The sequence below is a fragment of the Mesoplodon bidens genome, assembly GCF_964165515.1.
Source record: "Mesoplodon bidens genome assembly, chromosome: 1".
In the NCBI taxonomy this organism is placed as follows: Eukaryota; Metazoa; Chordata; class Mammalia; order Artiodactyla; family Ziphiidae; genus Mesoplodon; species Mesoplodon bidens.
Window position 1 is genome coordinate 210,911,798 of NC_138176.1, and position 18,186 is coordinate 210,929,983.

Here is an 18,186-nt window from a genome sequence, read left to right on the forward strand (position 1 = left end):
TTGTATGGAAACACAAAAGACCTCGAATAGCCAAAACAATCTTGAGAAAGAAGAATGGAGCTGGAGGAATCACGTCCCCTGACTTCAGATTATACTACAAAGCTACAGTAATCAAAATCGTATGGTGCTGGCACAAAAACAGACATGTAGATCAATGGAATAGGATAGAAAGCCCAGAAATAAACCCCCACACTTATGGTCACAATTAATCTGTGACAAAGGAGGCAAAAGATACACAATGGAGAAAAGACAGTCTCTTCAATAAGTGGTGCTGGGAAAACTGGACAGCTACATGTAAAAAAAATGAAATTAGAACATTCTCTAACACCATATACAAAAATAAACTCAAAATGAATAAAAAACCTAAATATAAGACCGTATACTTTAAAACTCCTAGAGGAAAACGTAGGAGGAACACTCTTTGACATAAATCACAGTAATATTTTTTTGGATCTATCTCCTGGAGTAATGGAAATAAAAACAAAAATAAACAAGTGGGACCTACTTAAAAGCTTTTTCATAGCAAAGGAAACCATAAATAAAACAAAAAGACAACCTACAGACTGGGAGAAAATATTTACAAATGAATATATTTTGTCACTCCCTTCTGGCCTACAAAGTTTCTGCATAAAAATCAGCTGATAGCCTTATGGAGGTTCTGTTGTATATGAGTCTTTGTTTTTCTCATGCTGCCTTTACAATTCTCTCTTTATGTTTAACTTTTGCCATTTTCATTATGATATGTCTTGGTGTGGGTCTATTTGGGTTCATCTGGTTTAGGACCCTCTGTGCATCCTGTACTTGGATATCTGTTTCCTTCTTCAAGCCTGGGAAGTTTTCAGCCATAATTTCATTAAATACATTTTCAACCCCTTTCTTTTTCTCTTCTCCTTCTGAGACTCCTATAATGCAAATGTTGGTATGCTTGGTGTTTTCCCAAAGATATCTTAAACTGTTTTCATTTGTTTTAAATTTGTCTTTCTTTTTACTGTTCTGACTGGGTGATTTCCATTATTCTATCTTTCAGATCAGTTATGCATTCTTCTATATCATTTAGTCTGCTATTCATTCCTTCTAATGTGTGTGGGTTTTTTTCCAGTTAATATATTCTTCAGTTATCACTGATTCTTTTTTATATTTTCTAGTTTCTTTTTAAAAATTCTCATGGTATTCATCTATTCTTTCCCCTAATTCAGTTAGCATTCCTATTACTAATGCTTTGAATTCTTTATCTAACCAATTGTTTATTTCTGTTTCAGTAGTTGTTTTTTCAGAGGTTTTCTTTTGCTCTTTCAATTGAGACAAATTCCTCTGTCTTCTAATTTTGCTTATCTTTCTCTGTCTTTATTAAATTAGGTCAAAACAGTTACCTATGGTGGTCTTGAAGTGGTGTTCTTACATAGGAGCATCCCTATATAATCTGTGTGTCCAGTGGCTTTGGTGGGAGAGCTGGATTTGATATGAACACAAGTCAGATCTTTCCTCAGGATGTGCTGGCAGCTATCACCTTGGTAGGAGGTGGTGCTGGAGAAGGAGGGGCTGGGGCTGGAGCCAGGTGTGGGGCAGGGGCAGGTCCCAAGTACTAGAGCAGAAGCCTGAGGGTTGGGTCTGAGCCTGCTCTTTCCCCTCCCAGTACCAGCACCCTCAACCCCAGAGGGGGACAGTGTTAGAGCAAGAGAGGCTGGTATGGGTATTTGGTTAAGGCCAGGGTACCGGGTGTGGTCGTCTGGCCACTGTTAGAAATATGGTCTGCCTCTGATATGCTGCCTGTGTAATTGCCAGTAGTGGTTGCCACCTCCCTGTTGATATGCTGCTTAGGATTTGAGCCACCACAGCGTCTCGCAGCTATGCTGTTTCCTCGCTGTTTCCTATGCTGTTTCCAAGGTCATGGCATCCCTTGCTTCATTGTGGTTTGCTTGGCTCAGGCTGGGATGCTATCAGGGTGGTTGTGGGAAAGCAGTCAACCGCACAGTTTCAGTCCTCCCTTTCCACTCCCTCTCTCCTGCTTCTGGTTCAAGCAAGCATTTGCATACTTCTCAGGAGCAGAATCCAGCCTTCCCACAGTCCTCCTGTTAGTCCCACTGGCCCTCTGACCAGCCAAGGGGGCTTGTCTTCCTTTTGTTGGATTCCAGGACTGGAGCACCCAAAGTGTGGCTTGAACCACTCACTCTCCGGGGAGAGTCTCCACCCACGTAATCTCCCTTTTCTTCTGAGTCACCTCCCAGAGCACATGTCCCCCTACCTGATCACTTTTCTTCCCTTGCTACCTGATGCTGCGTGTATCTTTCTTACAGCCTTGGTTGTACAGGAGTCTGTCTGCCAGTCTTCAGTTAGTTTTCAATGAGAATTGTTCCACGAGTATATGTATTTTCTGATATATTTGTGGGGAGAGGTGAGTTCCACATCCTCCTACTCCACTGCTGTCTGCCCAAATGCTTTAAATGTCATTTAGATCTTGCGTTAATGACAGAAAAGAAGAAACATAGAAGTATAGAACTAGTTTCTTCCTTTGGTGAACTTTATATTGAAGATTAAAAACAACGAGTACTGGGCTGACTGGTGTTCAGTAAAAATTACACATGATGAAGGCATTGTGGTATGTGAAACGTGCACTGGATGTGGACCACAGTTCTGTCCTCATCTTGGCTCCTCAGTCACCATGATCGTCATTTTCAGGGCATCTCTCAAGCCTTTGTGTCCCTGTAGGGAGATGCTTTCCCAGCCCACTGCACAGGGTATTTATGGTGATCCAGTGTTTGTGATATATGTGAAAGTATAACCTAAACAAAAAGTGAAAGCGAGTAATAAACAATTTAAAGTTTAAACTCTGAGAGACTCTTAGGAAAAACATTCATACACATTAAGTGCTACACTGTAAGGATTATGTAAACCAATAATTTCTTTACATCTGATGAGTAAGGATAATTTTACTTTCCAGGTAGCACATTAACTACCTCGATGTTCTTTAACCCAGAAACAGTTTTGCTCTCGGCTCAAAGCAACCAGTAATAAAATTCCCTTCCATTCTCATGATGACACAGGGTCAAGATTATAGAATCTTGAATTCTGATCAAGAGATATTGTACAGAACTGCAGTACCTTGCAAATAAAGGGACTAGTCATTTCCTGGGTTGTATCCTGTGTAATAAGGGATAAGCATCTGTAGTCAGTATTTTAAAGAGAAAATGCTGAAGGATAGAAAAATCTTTTTAAATTCCAGCACTGCACAGAGCAGTTATTGAGGAAGGAGAGACCAAAGAATCCCAAAAATTGGTATTAAAAGCTCTAATACTGCATTGAACACACAGGAGAGTTACTCGGGACATTATAGGATTCAACAATGAAAGATGGGGATATACGTGAAACCAGAAGAAAGAGGTACTCAGAGACTTCTGGCTAAAATGTCCTGTTAACTCAAGAAAGGGGAAATAGAAAATCAATGTAATTTGACAAAATTAAATACTACTTGTAGCTTGTTAAATATATATTTATGTTTGAGTTAATACTTGTCTAGTGAACAGTGTGTAATTTCTTCCACTATGTAGCTTCAGTTATAACTGACTGTTTACGAGGTCCTGGATTGAAAGAAAATCAAATACCACTAAAGTAGTCACATATATTGGGTATGATTCAATAAATAGTTTTAGTCAAGGGCCTGGTACCCATATCAGTTAGCAGTAAGTCTCTCATTACAGAATGATAATTTAATTACTTATTCTATGTCGTATGTGAAGAAAGTGCTTTGAAAATTATTTCTGTCGATCACACAGTTATGGAACATTCACGTTATCCTCATTTAATCCTCACAATATCTCTTGTGTGGAGAGAGTGGTTCAGTTATTCAAGCCATTTGCTGAGGAGGAAGCTGAGACTTTGTGTGATTCTATCACTTGCCCAAGCACGTCTGACTAACAAGAAGCACACAGGGGATTTGAAACACAGGGTATTCTGACTCCGGAATATGAGCTATTGATACTGCATGGCTGGATTTCTTCCTGTTCCTCATCTCACATATGGAAAAGAATTAAGTGCAATTTTTTAAAAGCACATAGAGTTCTGGACAGAGTGCCAGGGCTTTAGTTCATGGCAATGCCGCCATTCCCCTTATCCAGACAATTTTCTTTCTGCAGAGCTATTGATGAGAGAGAACATTGTCTTTGGTTTTATAGCTGGTGAACAGTGAATAAAATATTCTCAGATATAGACTTGTGCTTTGTCACTAAGTGAAAATGATTGCAGCTACAGCAGTGAAGCACATGAACTCTGTTTCTCAGTTCTGTCATCTATCAGGTCAAGGGAGTGATTTTTAAGCTTCTTTAGGATTTCCAGAAGACTAGGCTAAGAAATGCACAGCTTGGTATCAGTAAATAAAAGATTGCCAGGCAGAAACATACTGAGTGATTGTGTATGTGTGTGTGTGTGCGTATGTGTGCATGTATACCTGTGTCTGTATGTTCATGTATTACTTGCATAATTATGTAACTTTTCTAAAATTTAAAATACATTGAGATATACATCAGGTCACACTTTTTATTACTAACTCTGCCTCTTTCTAATGCTGTTGAATTCCCAAAGCAAAGACTGCCAAGATAAAACTTAAAATTATGTAATTTAAGCATAGTAATTATTTTGCTTAAAAGCATATTGATTTGTCCAGTGAACATGAAGACACAGATGGACAACTTCTAAAATACTGATACACTTTTAGGATAGAAGTGAATTTTGCAAGGGCCACTCATTCATCAAGAAATATTGTTAGAAGCCAAGGCCTTATTCTCAGACCTTGTCTGTTTTCTCTGCTTTCCTTCCATAAGGCAAGCACCTGTCATTTATTCTCAGTAGCTGTCTGATATTATCTTTCCAGAAATTCCTCACCATGCATAGATGTATATTGGAATTTGGGTCTGCTTTATCAGTCCCCTTACTCTTCGCAATCAACCCCCTCAGACTGCTCCCAAAGTCAAGGAAGGGGGGATCCTTTTCATTTTAAGGGATATGTCATTAATAGACACAGGGATAAGATATGAAATTGATAGCAGGTACTAGGGTGTTGCTCACTACAGATGTGGAGAGAAGTAAACACATCAAAAGAGTGACTCTTAGTTGGAGCTAAGAACTCATAATATTGAGTGTTATGCTGAGAGTTTTTTAAAAATTTCAATTTTTAATCTTCACAAAAATCCTTCTCCCACCGGATTTCTTCATGCCTTTTTGTCAGCCAGTTCTCGAATTCAAAGTTTGCTGAATGATCACCACCCCAACAACTGGTCTCTATCAATTACCCTGTTGTATTTTCTTCACAGCACATGTCATAATCTGAATATACCTTGTCTATTTGTTCATTATATCTCTCTCAGGAAAATGACTAGACTGAGAGACTTTAGTCAAAAACTATTTACGCTATGTGGCATCTTTGTGAATTTAGTAAGTTATCTAGTATGACTAAGCCTCTGTTTGCGCATCTACAAAACTGGACTAGTAAAAACTTAAAAACTGTTGTGAAGATTAAAAATAATAATGTGCATAAAGCTGTTGAGCATTGGCCAACATACATTAAGGATCACTTCTCACTGCACTGTATTCTCATTATAATGATCAAATCCAAACCACTATAATCTCTTTTCTAAACCTCTGAAATACTGTTCGTCACTTTTCCCTTCATTCCTCTCCTATTTTCATAGAAGACATGTTCTAAACATAAATAAAATCATATTATGTTCCAGTTTAAAACACTGTTTTCACCCTCAGAATGAAATCTAAACTCCTTAGAATGGCCTAGATGACCCAGCAAGATCTGGTTATTTATTGCCTACCTTTTATGACGTCATTTTATACCACTCTTTCCCTCTCACACTGACCACTCTTTTGTTCCTTAAATATAACAAACTCTTCTCCCATATTTTTTTACATTTTTCATTTCTTACTGTTTAAGGAAATACGGAAATTGAACAAATTTATTAAAAAATGAAACACATACTCTGAAAATGAAATGAATTTCTAGAAATACCTAACAATGGATGAATCAAACAGAGTAGATACCAAGAGAGGGAGAATAACTGAATTGGAGGAAATATCTGGCAAATATAGCATGCAAAGGAAAAGAAATGGAAAAAAATGGAAGAGCAGTTGAAGTACAGTGTGTAGAATGAGAAGCCCCAAATAGTTCTCATAGAACATTGGAAAAGTAAGAGGGAGGGTGGAGGTACATCAGTATTTCAAGAGGCAATGACATAAAGTTTCCCAGATTGGAGGAATATACAAAGCATACAACGGATAAATAAAAACAAATCCACACTTATACATGTTACAATGAAACTACAGAACCTGGGAGATAAAAATATTGAAGTCACCAGAGAAAATAAACTGATTACTTTCAAGAAACAACAGACCGAAAGGAGTAATTTCACTTTCATCAGCAGATACCAGAAGACAGTGGCATGATCATTCCTAAGTGATACATACATACACAGGATTTCATTGAAAGAGCTAAGGATTTATTTCCATCTGTTGAGACCAAGGATCTGGTGCACTTTGATCATTGCTCTACTGCCAGTGTCTAGAATGGATGGTAGAAACTCCTGTGCTATTTTCTGAATGAATGAATCAATGAATAAATCAATTAAAGGGCTCAAAAATTGTCATTAGTATAAATAAAAATAATGAGCAAGTAGAAGTCACAAAATTTACAACATTCAAACAGTACGTGTCCATCTCCCTTCTGAGATGGTACATGACATTTATAAATTTGCAGTTACTTCTGAGAGAGGAGCTTGCAAAACTTTTCTCCTTCTGACCCACCGTCGTAAAGAACAAAGACTACTTCTTCCCAGTGTGAGGATCCAGCAAGACAGACACCAGAGAGTATCCCATAGCCTCTGTGGAGAACAATTTGAATATCTGAAAGCCTTTCACTGAACATACTCCAGTGCTGTTCATCACTCAAGTTACGGATTCTTTCTTCTGTTAAGAATCTAAATATCATAACTTCTACTCATTATACTTTTATGTTGCTCTTAGTTAAAATATAATCAATTTTCATGCTGTAAAGGCATTTTGGAGTATAAATATATATATTTTTAGAGATTTCACTCATATAACTATAGTTGTGTTTATTCTCTACCCCATTGTTCTTGTTCCATTAGGATTATGAGCTGATATGTCATAGAATTGTATTTTCTAGTAATATATGCGTATGTGTATAATGGATATAAAAGAAATATCTGACTGCTATGTTTAGTAGTTTTATTACAAGATTAAAACTTTTTATTTGCTATAGATTATATTTTGATTTTGCCTATTTATTAAAAATTAATATACTTTATTTATTAGAGCAGTTTTAGGCTTGCACACAATTGAACAGAAAATAAAGGAGTTCCTATATATTCCCTCTCCCTCATTTATTATTTACATCTTGCATAGATGTGGTATACTTGTTACAGTTGATGAATGAATATCAATACATTATTATTAATTAAAGCCCATGGTTTACACTAGGTTTCACTCTTTGTGTTGTACTGTTCTTTTTGGTTTTGACAAGCACATAATGCCATGTATCCACCATTACACCATCACATACCATTACAGCATCATACTCAATAGTTTCACTGCCCTAAAAAACCCCTGTGCTCCACCTATTTGTCACTCTCAAACCACTTGTGACATCTGTTCTTTTAAATGTCTCTATAGTTTTGTCTCTTCTAGAATGTCATATAGTTGGAAGCATACAATATGCAGCCTTTTCATGCTGGCTTCTTTCATGTATGTGTATATATATATATATATATATATACACACATACACACACATACATTTAAGGTTCCTCTGTTTCTTTTTTGGGGCTTGATGGCTTGAGAGCTCCTTTTGTCTTTTAGCACTGAATAATATTCCATTGCATGGATATACCACAGTTTGTTTATCCATTTACCTATTGAAGGATATCTTGGTTGCTTCCAAGTTTCGGTAATTATCAATAAAGTTCCTATAAATATTTGTGTGCAGGTTTTTGTGTGGACATAAGTTTTCAACTCATATATTCCTTGACATAAATATCAAGGAATGTGCTTGCTGGCTCACGTGGTAAGACAGTGTTTAGCTCTGTAAGAAACTGCCAAACTGTCCTCCAAAGTGGCTGTACCATTTTGCATGCTCACTAGCAATGAATAAGAGTTTCTATTGCTCTACATCCTCATCAGCATTTGATGTTGTCAGTTTTTTTTTTTTAGCCATTCTAATAGGTACATAGTGATGTCTCATTTTAATTTGAAATTTTCTAATGATAATGTTTAACGTCTTTTCATATGCTTATTTGTTATCTGTATATTTTCTTTGGTGAGATGTCTATTTAGATATTTTACCCACACTTTATTTGGGTTATTTGTTTCCTTATTGTTGATTTTTAAGGTTTTTTGTATATTTGGATATAGTCCATGAGATATGAGTTTTGCAAATATTTTTCTTGCAGTCTGTGCCTTGTTGTTTCATACTTTAATACTGTATTTTGCAGATCAGAAGTTTTTAATGATAATGAAATCCAGCTTATCAAAATTTCCTTTCACAGATCATGCTTTTGGAGTTGTTTTCTAAGAAGTCATTGCCAAACCAAAGGTCACCTAGATTTTCACCATTATTGTTTCCTAGAAGTTTTATAGTTTTGCAGTTTTTGCATTTTGCATTTAGGTCTCTGACCCATTTTGAGTTAATTTTTTGTGAACAGTTTAGGGTGAGTGTCTAGTTTTTTGGATTTTTTTTTGTTTTTTGTTTTTTTTTGGGTTTTTCTGCATGTAGATTTATTTTTTTATTTGTGCTTCAACAAGACCTATTGTTTTATTGATTGGAAATTTCTTTATTCCTGCTGAAGAGAGTTACATATACTAAATTGTTGTAGTTAGTTGTATTAGATTTCCATTGAAGCCATTTCATAAATTAAAAGTTGTATTAGTTGGCTCGGGACGCCATAACAATATATCATAGATTGGGTGGCTTAAAAAACAGAAAAAAATTTCTTTCACGATTTTGGAGACTGGAAATCCAAAATCAAGTTTACAGCAGGGTTTGGTTTCCGATGAGAGCTCTCTTTTTGGCTTGAAGATGGCTATCTTCTTGCTGTGTTTTCACATGGCGGAGAAAGAGAGAAATCTCTCTCTTCCTCTTATAAATCTACAATTCTGTCAGATTATGGCCTTGCCCTATGACCTCATTTTACCTTAATTACTTCCTAAAGACCTTATCTCCAGATACAATCACATTGGGGGTTAAGGCTTCAATATAAGAATTTGGGAGAAGTAAATAATGTTTGTATAGCAAATGTGAATCTTATTTACTTAAATATATTACAGAATTTTAAGTTCAGACTGTGCTTATATGAAGACTTTACCACTTTTTAATTGAATGGGGGGCTCTATATCTTTAAGTCAAATGAGATCATCTTAAGAATCCCTGTTTTACAGATCACTTAGAAAATATATTCTATCATTTTTTCACTGTAGGCAATTAGAAGCTGTGTGTGTATGAGAGAGAGAGAGAGAGAGAGAGAGAGGGAGAGAGAGAGAGAGTGTGCGTGTGTGTGTTGGTTTTGGCTTTGTTTGGGGTTTTCTGTGGTATTTTTTGCTTCTTTTACCTGTTTTATACCAGCTATAAATTCTTGAAGGATCACTGATTAATCTCAATGTTGTTTAAATATTGACCCAGAAAATTCTTAATACCAGTCAGACTTTAGTGACTGAACTGTACAGGGATAAAGTATTCTTTGTGGACACTGATAGTAAGTTTTTCTTCTTTTTACTGGGTAGCATTAAAACACTGGCAGGGAATAGGGAAGACTTCAGCAAGACTTCATTTCTGCAAATTACTTTGAACTTAAGCCATGTTAAAAATCATAGTACATAACAATAAGAATTTAAAGGAATAATAACCATAATACTGAATCATAGTATTCCTGGGTATTTAGAATATTCTTTATATTCTTTTGTTAAAAACATTTTTTTCAGAATGGTATATGAAACTGGTTATGAAAATGGTATATGTTCATACTGGTAAATCATGGGAAATAAGACTTCCCTGGTGGCGCAGTGGTTGAGAATCTGCCTGCCAATGCAGGGGACATGGGTTCGAGCCCTGGTCCGGGAAGATCCCACATGCCACGGAGCAACTAAGCCCATGTGCCACAACTACTGAGCCCGTGTGCCACAACTACTGAAGCCCACATGCCTAGAGCCTGTGCTCCGCAACAAGAGAAGCCTCTGCAGTGAGAAGCCCGCACACTACAATGAAGAGTAGCCCCCACTTGCCACAAATAGAGAAAGCCCACACACAGAAACGAAGACCCAACGCAGCCAAAAATTAATTAATTTTAAAAAAATCATGGGAAATTTATACCCATGTACAATGTCCTTGCCTTATTTTTGTAAGATTATTATTTATAAACATTTAACTTGAGGTAACAGAAAGAATATTGATGGGGCCTATAAGGTCCTACATGCTGTGTCTTACTCCATGTCACCTTAGATGTTCATTTTATTTTTCTGGTACTCAATTTGAGTTAAAAAAAAAAGATAATATAACATAAAGTGTCTTCAAAAACAAAATATGTTATTTCCTTTTAAAGAAGTATCTAAGGAATATGCTGATTATTATGCACTTAGCACTGTGAACATGAAAGGGAAAGAATGAGAAGACACAGGACACATAAAGCAGAAAGTCTTCTTACAAAAGATGATAATTACCACACCACTTTTAAAACAATCTGATTTGGAAAAGGCAGTAATTAATGACTTGTTAAATAATTGGGAACATAGACTCCAGTAGTGGCAGGCACAGTTTAATAAGTGAGGGCTGGAATGGTTATGGGAAGTTTCATAGAGGAGATGACAGGCAGAATAATACTCCATCCCTGCAAAGATGTCTCTGCTCTAATCCCTGGAAGCTATGAATACGTCCCCTTACATGGCTGTGATGGTTAATTTTATGTGTCAGTTTAGCTAGGCCAGGGTACCCAGATATTTGGTCAGTCTAAATGTTGCTGTGTAGGTATTTTTTAGATGAGATTAACATTTAAATAGACTTTGAGTAAAGTAGATTAACTTTCATGAGTCGGTAGGCCTCATCTATTCATTTGAAGGTCTTAAAAAAAGACTGAAGGGGCTTCCCTGGTGGCGCAGTGGTTGAGAGTCCGCCTGCCGATGCAGGGGACATGCGTTCGTGCCCCGGTCCGGGAGGATCCCACGTGCCGCGGAGCGGCTGGGCCCGTGAGCCATGGCCGCTGAGCCTGCGCGTCCGGAGCCTGTGTTCCGCAACGGGAGAGGCCACAACAGTGAGAGGCCCGCGTACCGCAAAAAAAAAAAAAAAAAGACTGAAGGTTTTCCCCTAAGGAAGAAGGAATTCTGCCTTCAGACTGCCTTCGGGTTTGAGAAACAACATCAGTTCTTCCCCTGGTTCCCAGACTGCTGGCCTCTCCGCAGCTTTCAGTCTTGCCAGCCCCCATGATCCTGTAACCCAACTCCTAATTCCTGAAAAAGAATCCATCTCTCTCCCTACCCACCCCACCTCACCCCTCACCCCCCCCAATGGTTCTGTTTCTCTGGAGAACCCTAATACAATGGCAAAAGGGATCTAGAAGGTGCGATTAAGAACAGGGATCTTGAAACCTTGAGATAGGGAGAATATCCTCAGTTATCCAGGTGGACCCGATCTAATCCCATGCATCCTTAAAATGGAAACACTTTCCTGGCTATGGCTAGAGGTTAGTATGACTATGGAAGAAGAGTCAGTGGCCAGTTTTGGCGATGGTGGAGAAGGTGTGAGCCAAGGAATGTGGGCAGCCTCTTAGCAAGGAAATAGATCTTGTCCAGAACCTCCATAGAGGAACACAGCCCTGTTATATCTTTTAGTGCAGAGACCCATGCAGAGCTTCTTACCTAAGGAACTGTAGATAATAAATTTGTGGTGTTTTAAGCGACTAAGTTTGTGTTTCAGTAGCAGTAGGAAACATACTGGGGAGGTGGAATTTATAGCCTGAATAGGACTTGAATAAGAGTTGTGTAGGCAGAACTGAATTGCAGGCCTGATTGTGGAGTGCTCCTGTACTAAAGGGGGCTGGCTTGTCTGGAGTGGAGGATAAAGCTTCACTTAGGCATAAACCTTCACGTTACTGCAGTGGAGGTTGACACAGCTGACACTCTTAAGTCTGAGGAAGATGGCACTGCTCCTGAAGCTGCCATGGGTGCATAAGGGCAGCTGAATGAGAACAGCAGTTTTGCCACTTAACTACCTCAGACCCCAGTTATCTGAAATTGCAGCTTTTTACATATAATCATAGATCATGATATTTAAGGCTATAAAAGATATAAAGAGGTTGCTTGATCTAGGCCTCTGTCTTCATGTGGCCAGTTACTGTCATCCTTATGAACAAAATACTGTAACTGAGACCCAAAGGAGAGCCGTCATATGTCTAAGGTGGTCCCACTAGTCATCAACAGAGTAGACTCTAAAATGCAGGTCTGATAACACATTTATGTGAGAATCTTCAAAAAAGGAGATATTCACAATTACCAAATATATAAGTTTAGAAGGTATATTGATATGTTTCTCTAATATAGAACACTTTGAAATTTCACTTTAGTTTTTTTTTTTTTTTTTTTGCGGTACGCGGGCCTCTCACTGTTGTGGCCTCTCCCGTTGCGGAGCACAGGCTCCGGATGCGCAGGCTCAGCGGCCATGGCTCACGGGCCCAGCCGCTCCGCGGCATATGGGATCCTCCCAGACCGGGGCACGAACCCGTATCCCCTGCATCGGCAGGCGGACTCTCAACCACTGCGCCACCAGGGAGGCCCTTCACTTTAGTTTTTAAATAGCTCATCATACATACTGAGGGCTTTGTTTTTCTCTGTAAGTAATAGTATCCCTCAATCCCAAAATACGTGAAGAGCAGAAAAACTACTTGAGCTCTATGACTGACTTCTTTTCTTACCTGAATTTTTTGACCAATGGATTGCCTATGATTTTTCAATGATATTTATTGTTTGCTTATTCAGCCATGGACATGGTAGAGAATAGTCTCTTGAGTAAATGAGTTAAAGGGATTAATCCCATATATCATTGCTTGTCAGTGTTATAAGAACAATCTTTAACAGCAAAAGAATGACAACCCTAGCTTTGTATACTGTGTTGAGAGAGGATGCCTAAAGTACACTAATGCAAGCTTGTAGTTACACTATTATTTATGGCATAACATGCTGATGTAAAGTATGATTATAAACACCATTATGTATTAGATGCAATTCATTTTGTTTTTCTCATCTGGTTTGAGGACCTGTGAGATTATATATCATCTCAGCATGCAGCCAGAACAATATCTGAGTTAGTTGGAACACTGAGCATATTTCCCTTAGAGAGACTTACTGTTCTTAAGAATAAGAATATGATCATTCAAGAGTGCCTTCTTCCTAAATGTGTGATAAAATGCTAGGAGTCACAAGGCCCAGTAATAACACCCATACTCAGGCAACGTAGAGTGGTGACAGGATCTATTCAGACCTGGGTTTAAATTTATTTCTCTCAATTATTTCCTTCCTCTTTCCTTGCTTCCTTCCTTTCTTACTTCCTTCCACAAATATTTACAATGTTCCAGGCTGTTATTAAACTATAGTTATTATATATAGTTATTAAGGTATAATCTCTGCATTGAAAGAGCACATAGTCTAATCATACTCCATTGCTGGCTGTGTGACCTTACTTAAGTTGCTTGACTTCTCTGAGCACCTAGTACTGAGTCAGTCATCATTAGAGGTGAACTAAAGGGAGCTATCCCTTTTCTTGATCCCAAATTCTTTGCTGGGGTGTGCGTACCTCATGGACAACTCCTAACTCTCTCTTTTTTCTTACACCAGTAGTTTTGAATGGTGGTGGGAAAGAGTTGAAAAGGATGAGCTTTCTCTACTCCTGAGGTTTCCTTCCTTATAGAGGGAGCTTCTTTAGCATAACATTCTAGGACTTTTTCTGCCTCATCACTCTTATCTCCCAGTGAAGAGGCAGGATTTACCTGATGGGTGAATTTAGAAGGAGAAGCCAGGTGTGAAGGGCTGACCCTTTGTCTCTCCCTGTCTTGGGAAGCATGTATCCTGTGCATATCTGTCATGCTATAAGTTTTCAAGAGCCTTGTTCTAGGACAGAAGTATGCAGTGATCCCATTTTGCCTTTGTCATGGTGGGTAAGTCAGTTTTATTGTTGTGTTCATTATAAGCCCACTTACCATCCAATAAAAGCCATGTGTTCCATTATGAGTAATAAAGATGGTATTTTGGTGCCCATCTGCCTTTCTCAACTGGTTCAGAACTCAGGTGGGGAAGAGCAGTGATATTATTGTGCCACTGTGAATCCCATTAAATGATAATTATCGTTTCCTTGGGACTCTTTTGCAGAAAATAATTTTTTAAAATGTCACCTGAACCTAATGATTGCAGATGCTAGCATAATAGAAACAGGCCGGGGGTCACATGCCTCTCTCTATTTTTCTCTGTGAGAGAATAAGTGTTGCCTGATTCCTTTCTCCCAAAAGAGAGGTTATAAAAGATCCTGATGAGGTTACTCCTTTATGTTTCTCCTTTCCTTATTTAAAAATTAATGGCTTGGTTCCAAAGGAGTTGTCATAGTTTCCTACTAATTTTCTTAATTACTATTTTAAATTGTGCAATTGCATTTTGGATATGTAATATTTTTAAATTTGTCGTACTTTAGTACACCCCTGTGAGGTAGGATATCTACATTTTGTAGATTAAGAAATCTCCAGGGAAAAGGAAGTGACTTGCCTAATGTCACACAACAGAACAACAAAACTGTCAATTTGTTGGTGAATATGGAATTAGGCATAATTAGAACTCATCGGTAAGCTCCCTCTTATGAAATTCATCTGGAGACTCATCAGTAGGTATAGCTGAAATTTTTAGAAATGTAGAGCAGGAAAGTCGGCTTCTTGTTCTGCTTATTATAACTGAATTATTGAGACCTTTAACATAAAACTTGGTGTTTTTCTTTGGAGTCAGCCCTGACTGATAATTTTATCAATAGTCCTGGAAAAGACTGAAGACTTTAAGATACATTTGCTCTGGCTAAACCTGCTAGCCTATCATTAATGTTTAGTGTAACTGATGTAAAGATTTGAAAATGTTTCTTCTGATTCTTCATTGTCATGTTATATAGTAGCATGCTGGAACCAGCTCATAATAACTTGTGAGAGCCAGCTTAAATTTTCAGGAATAGTAAAAGACAGTTTTTAAACATAACCATTATTGAAAATTAAATTATATAAACTTAAAATTCAGAAACTGTGTTGAAACCAAAACAAATATCAAAGTTTATTACTTCTTAATTATTTTAGTATATTTTACTGTTATGTACGCTCTTGAGGTTATTTACTCTATGTATCTAAATGGAGGAAATACTATATAATTATGTGCTATTGATTATCTCTTCCCAACTCTGCATTTAGTGATTTCATATTAGTAGCCTGAATTCAGTCATGTTGGAAATATTTACACCAGGGAAATCAGCAAATGCTACAAATCAGAACTTGATTATTGTTTTGCTAATTGTATGGACCTAAGAAAGTGATGGAGAAAATGTTAATAATGCAGATTAAATTTCAAATTATGTGCCACCTGTAGCTGTTACTTTGTGACTAGCATAAAAATATTTGAGGAAATACCATTTCAGTATTAAAAAAAAACTATCAGTAAATTCAGGAAAAATATGCTCACTGCATTGGTGAATGAGTAAAGTTCCCACATTTGTCCTCATTATTTCACCCTCACATAACTTATAAATATAAACTAAAATGTCAATCAACAGTCCTTGCTAACTGAAATTGTAGTTTGACTGTGGATACAAGAGTTCAGCAAAAATCAGTGAAAGCATTCCTTGAGAATCGATTAAAATAGAGTTTACAATAAATAGTATTGTGCATTTTATTATTATTTTCAATTGTAACTATACTCCCTTTATTATATATATATATATATATATATATGAATCTTTTCCCAGAGAGATGATATGTAGTAGTAGGTTGAATGGTAGTCCCCTCAAAATATGTCTTATTCCCAGAATTTATTATGAATATAACATAATGTGGCGAAAGAATATTACTTAGTATTGCAAATGTATGATTAAGTAAGGATCTTGAGAGGAGGAGCTTATCCTGGATAATCCTGGTGGGCCTTAATTGCAATCACATGTATCCTTAATAAAGCAGACACACAGAGAAGACCCAGAAAAGGAGGAGGAGCCAAGGATTGGCCTGTAGTCACCAGAAGCTGGGTAAGACAAGAAATACATTCTCCCCTAGAGCCTGTGGAGAGAGTGTGGTCCTGATAACACCTTAATTTTTACTGCTGAACTCCAAAACTATGAGAAAATAAATTTCTCGTTTGAAGTCACCGAATTCATGGTAATTTGTTATGACAGCCCTAGGAAGCTAATATAAGGTGTGATGAAGTGACATTTTATGGGTGCATTTGGCATCGGGTACTGAAAGTGGTGTTGATGTGATCAGGATTCTGGTCTCCCAACTTCTGGCTACTTATGTTTCCTTTATTTACGCTTCTAGGCAATTCATTTTTACATATGGTCCAAAGGTAAAAATAAAGCTCATTTACCTTAAAGTCCAAATCTACTCTAACCCTCTGCTAATGTGCATGTGTGCCCCACCCTCAATATTCCTGAGAAGTGGCAGATTAAATATCCTTCACTCCACTTATCAAACTTCCCAAACCCTTCAAGTGATAATGTTCTCAGTTTCCTTGTATCCTTGGTAACCTTTCAACAGATCTCTCATCCCCATGCTTGTCTTTGCTATTCCTTGCCCTTTAACGATTTCACTGCCATTTATTACTGAGAACCCGTACCCTCAGCTTATTAGTTTTGTCCATTGCATTATTTCCTTACTCTGCATTATTACTATTCTGAGTAGTGTAACACCTTGGAATTATGAAGGGCCTTCGAATCTTTGCATCAGATTGATTTACTGATTTGGAAGTTATTTGCCTTCTCTATGATTCTATTGCATTTCTGTCATGTTTCAACTCCATATCTTGTTGGCCTCTGTCCTAATAAACCTCTCTATTCTGGTTGTCTTGGTGATGCCTCTGTTGTATCTGGTTTCTCTTGTGTAGTCCTGTACTCACTTTATTAATCTCACTTATGAAAGAGTAGAAATCTGCTACCAGAGAAGAGAGTTGCTTTTTTTTTATTAAACCAATATTGCCTAGTATAAAATCTCAATGCACTAAAAATGAGATTCTCCCATGTAAAAAAACAAAACAAACAAACAAAAAACATGCTTTAGCCAACATTTGTTGAGTACCACCAGTTTTATTGAGGTGTAATTGATATACAGTAAGCTTCACATGTTTAAACTGTAAAATATTCCTCTGTGTGTGTGTGTGTGTGTGTGTGTGTGTATAAACAAGCAAAATGATGAATACATTCATCACCTCCCAAAATTTCCTCATGCCGCTCTGTGATTCCCCTCTCCCGGCCTTTCCCAACTATCTCTCATCCCCAGGAAGTCATGGATCTGCTTTTTCTATGTATAGATTAGCTTATATTTTCTAGAATTTTAGAAAAAAAATATAGTAGGTACTGTTTCTTTGTCTGACTTCTTTCACTCAGCATAGTTATTTTGAGATTCATTCATGGTGTTGCTTGTATCAATAGTCCCGAAATTTTTATTACTGAATAGATTTCCATTGAAGGGATATACCAGAACTTGTTTATGGATTTACCTGCTGATGGATGTTTGAGTTGTTTCCAATTTGGGGATAATTTTATAAAGTCGCTAAGGATACTTTTATGGAAATGTTTCATTTCTTTGGAAAACACCTAAGGATGGAATGGCTGGGTCATATGACAGGTGTATGTTTATTGTTTTAAGACACTGTCAACTGTTTTCCAAAGTAGTTGTACTGTTTCCACCAGCAGTGAGTTCTGGTTTCCCCACATTCCTTGACATTACGTTGTATTGTCAGTCTTTTGTATTATATGCATTATAATAGGTATGTAATGCTATCTGTTTGTAGCTTTAATTTTCATTTTCCTAATGATAACTGATGTTAAACATCTATTCATGGTCTAATTTGCCACTTCTATTCAAATATTTTGTGCATTTTAAATTAAGTTTTTTGTTTACTTATTTTTGCT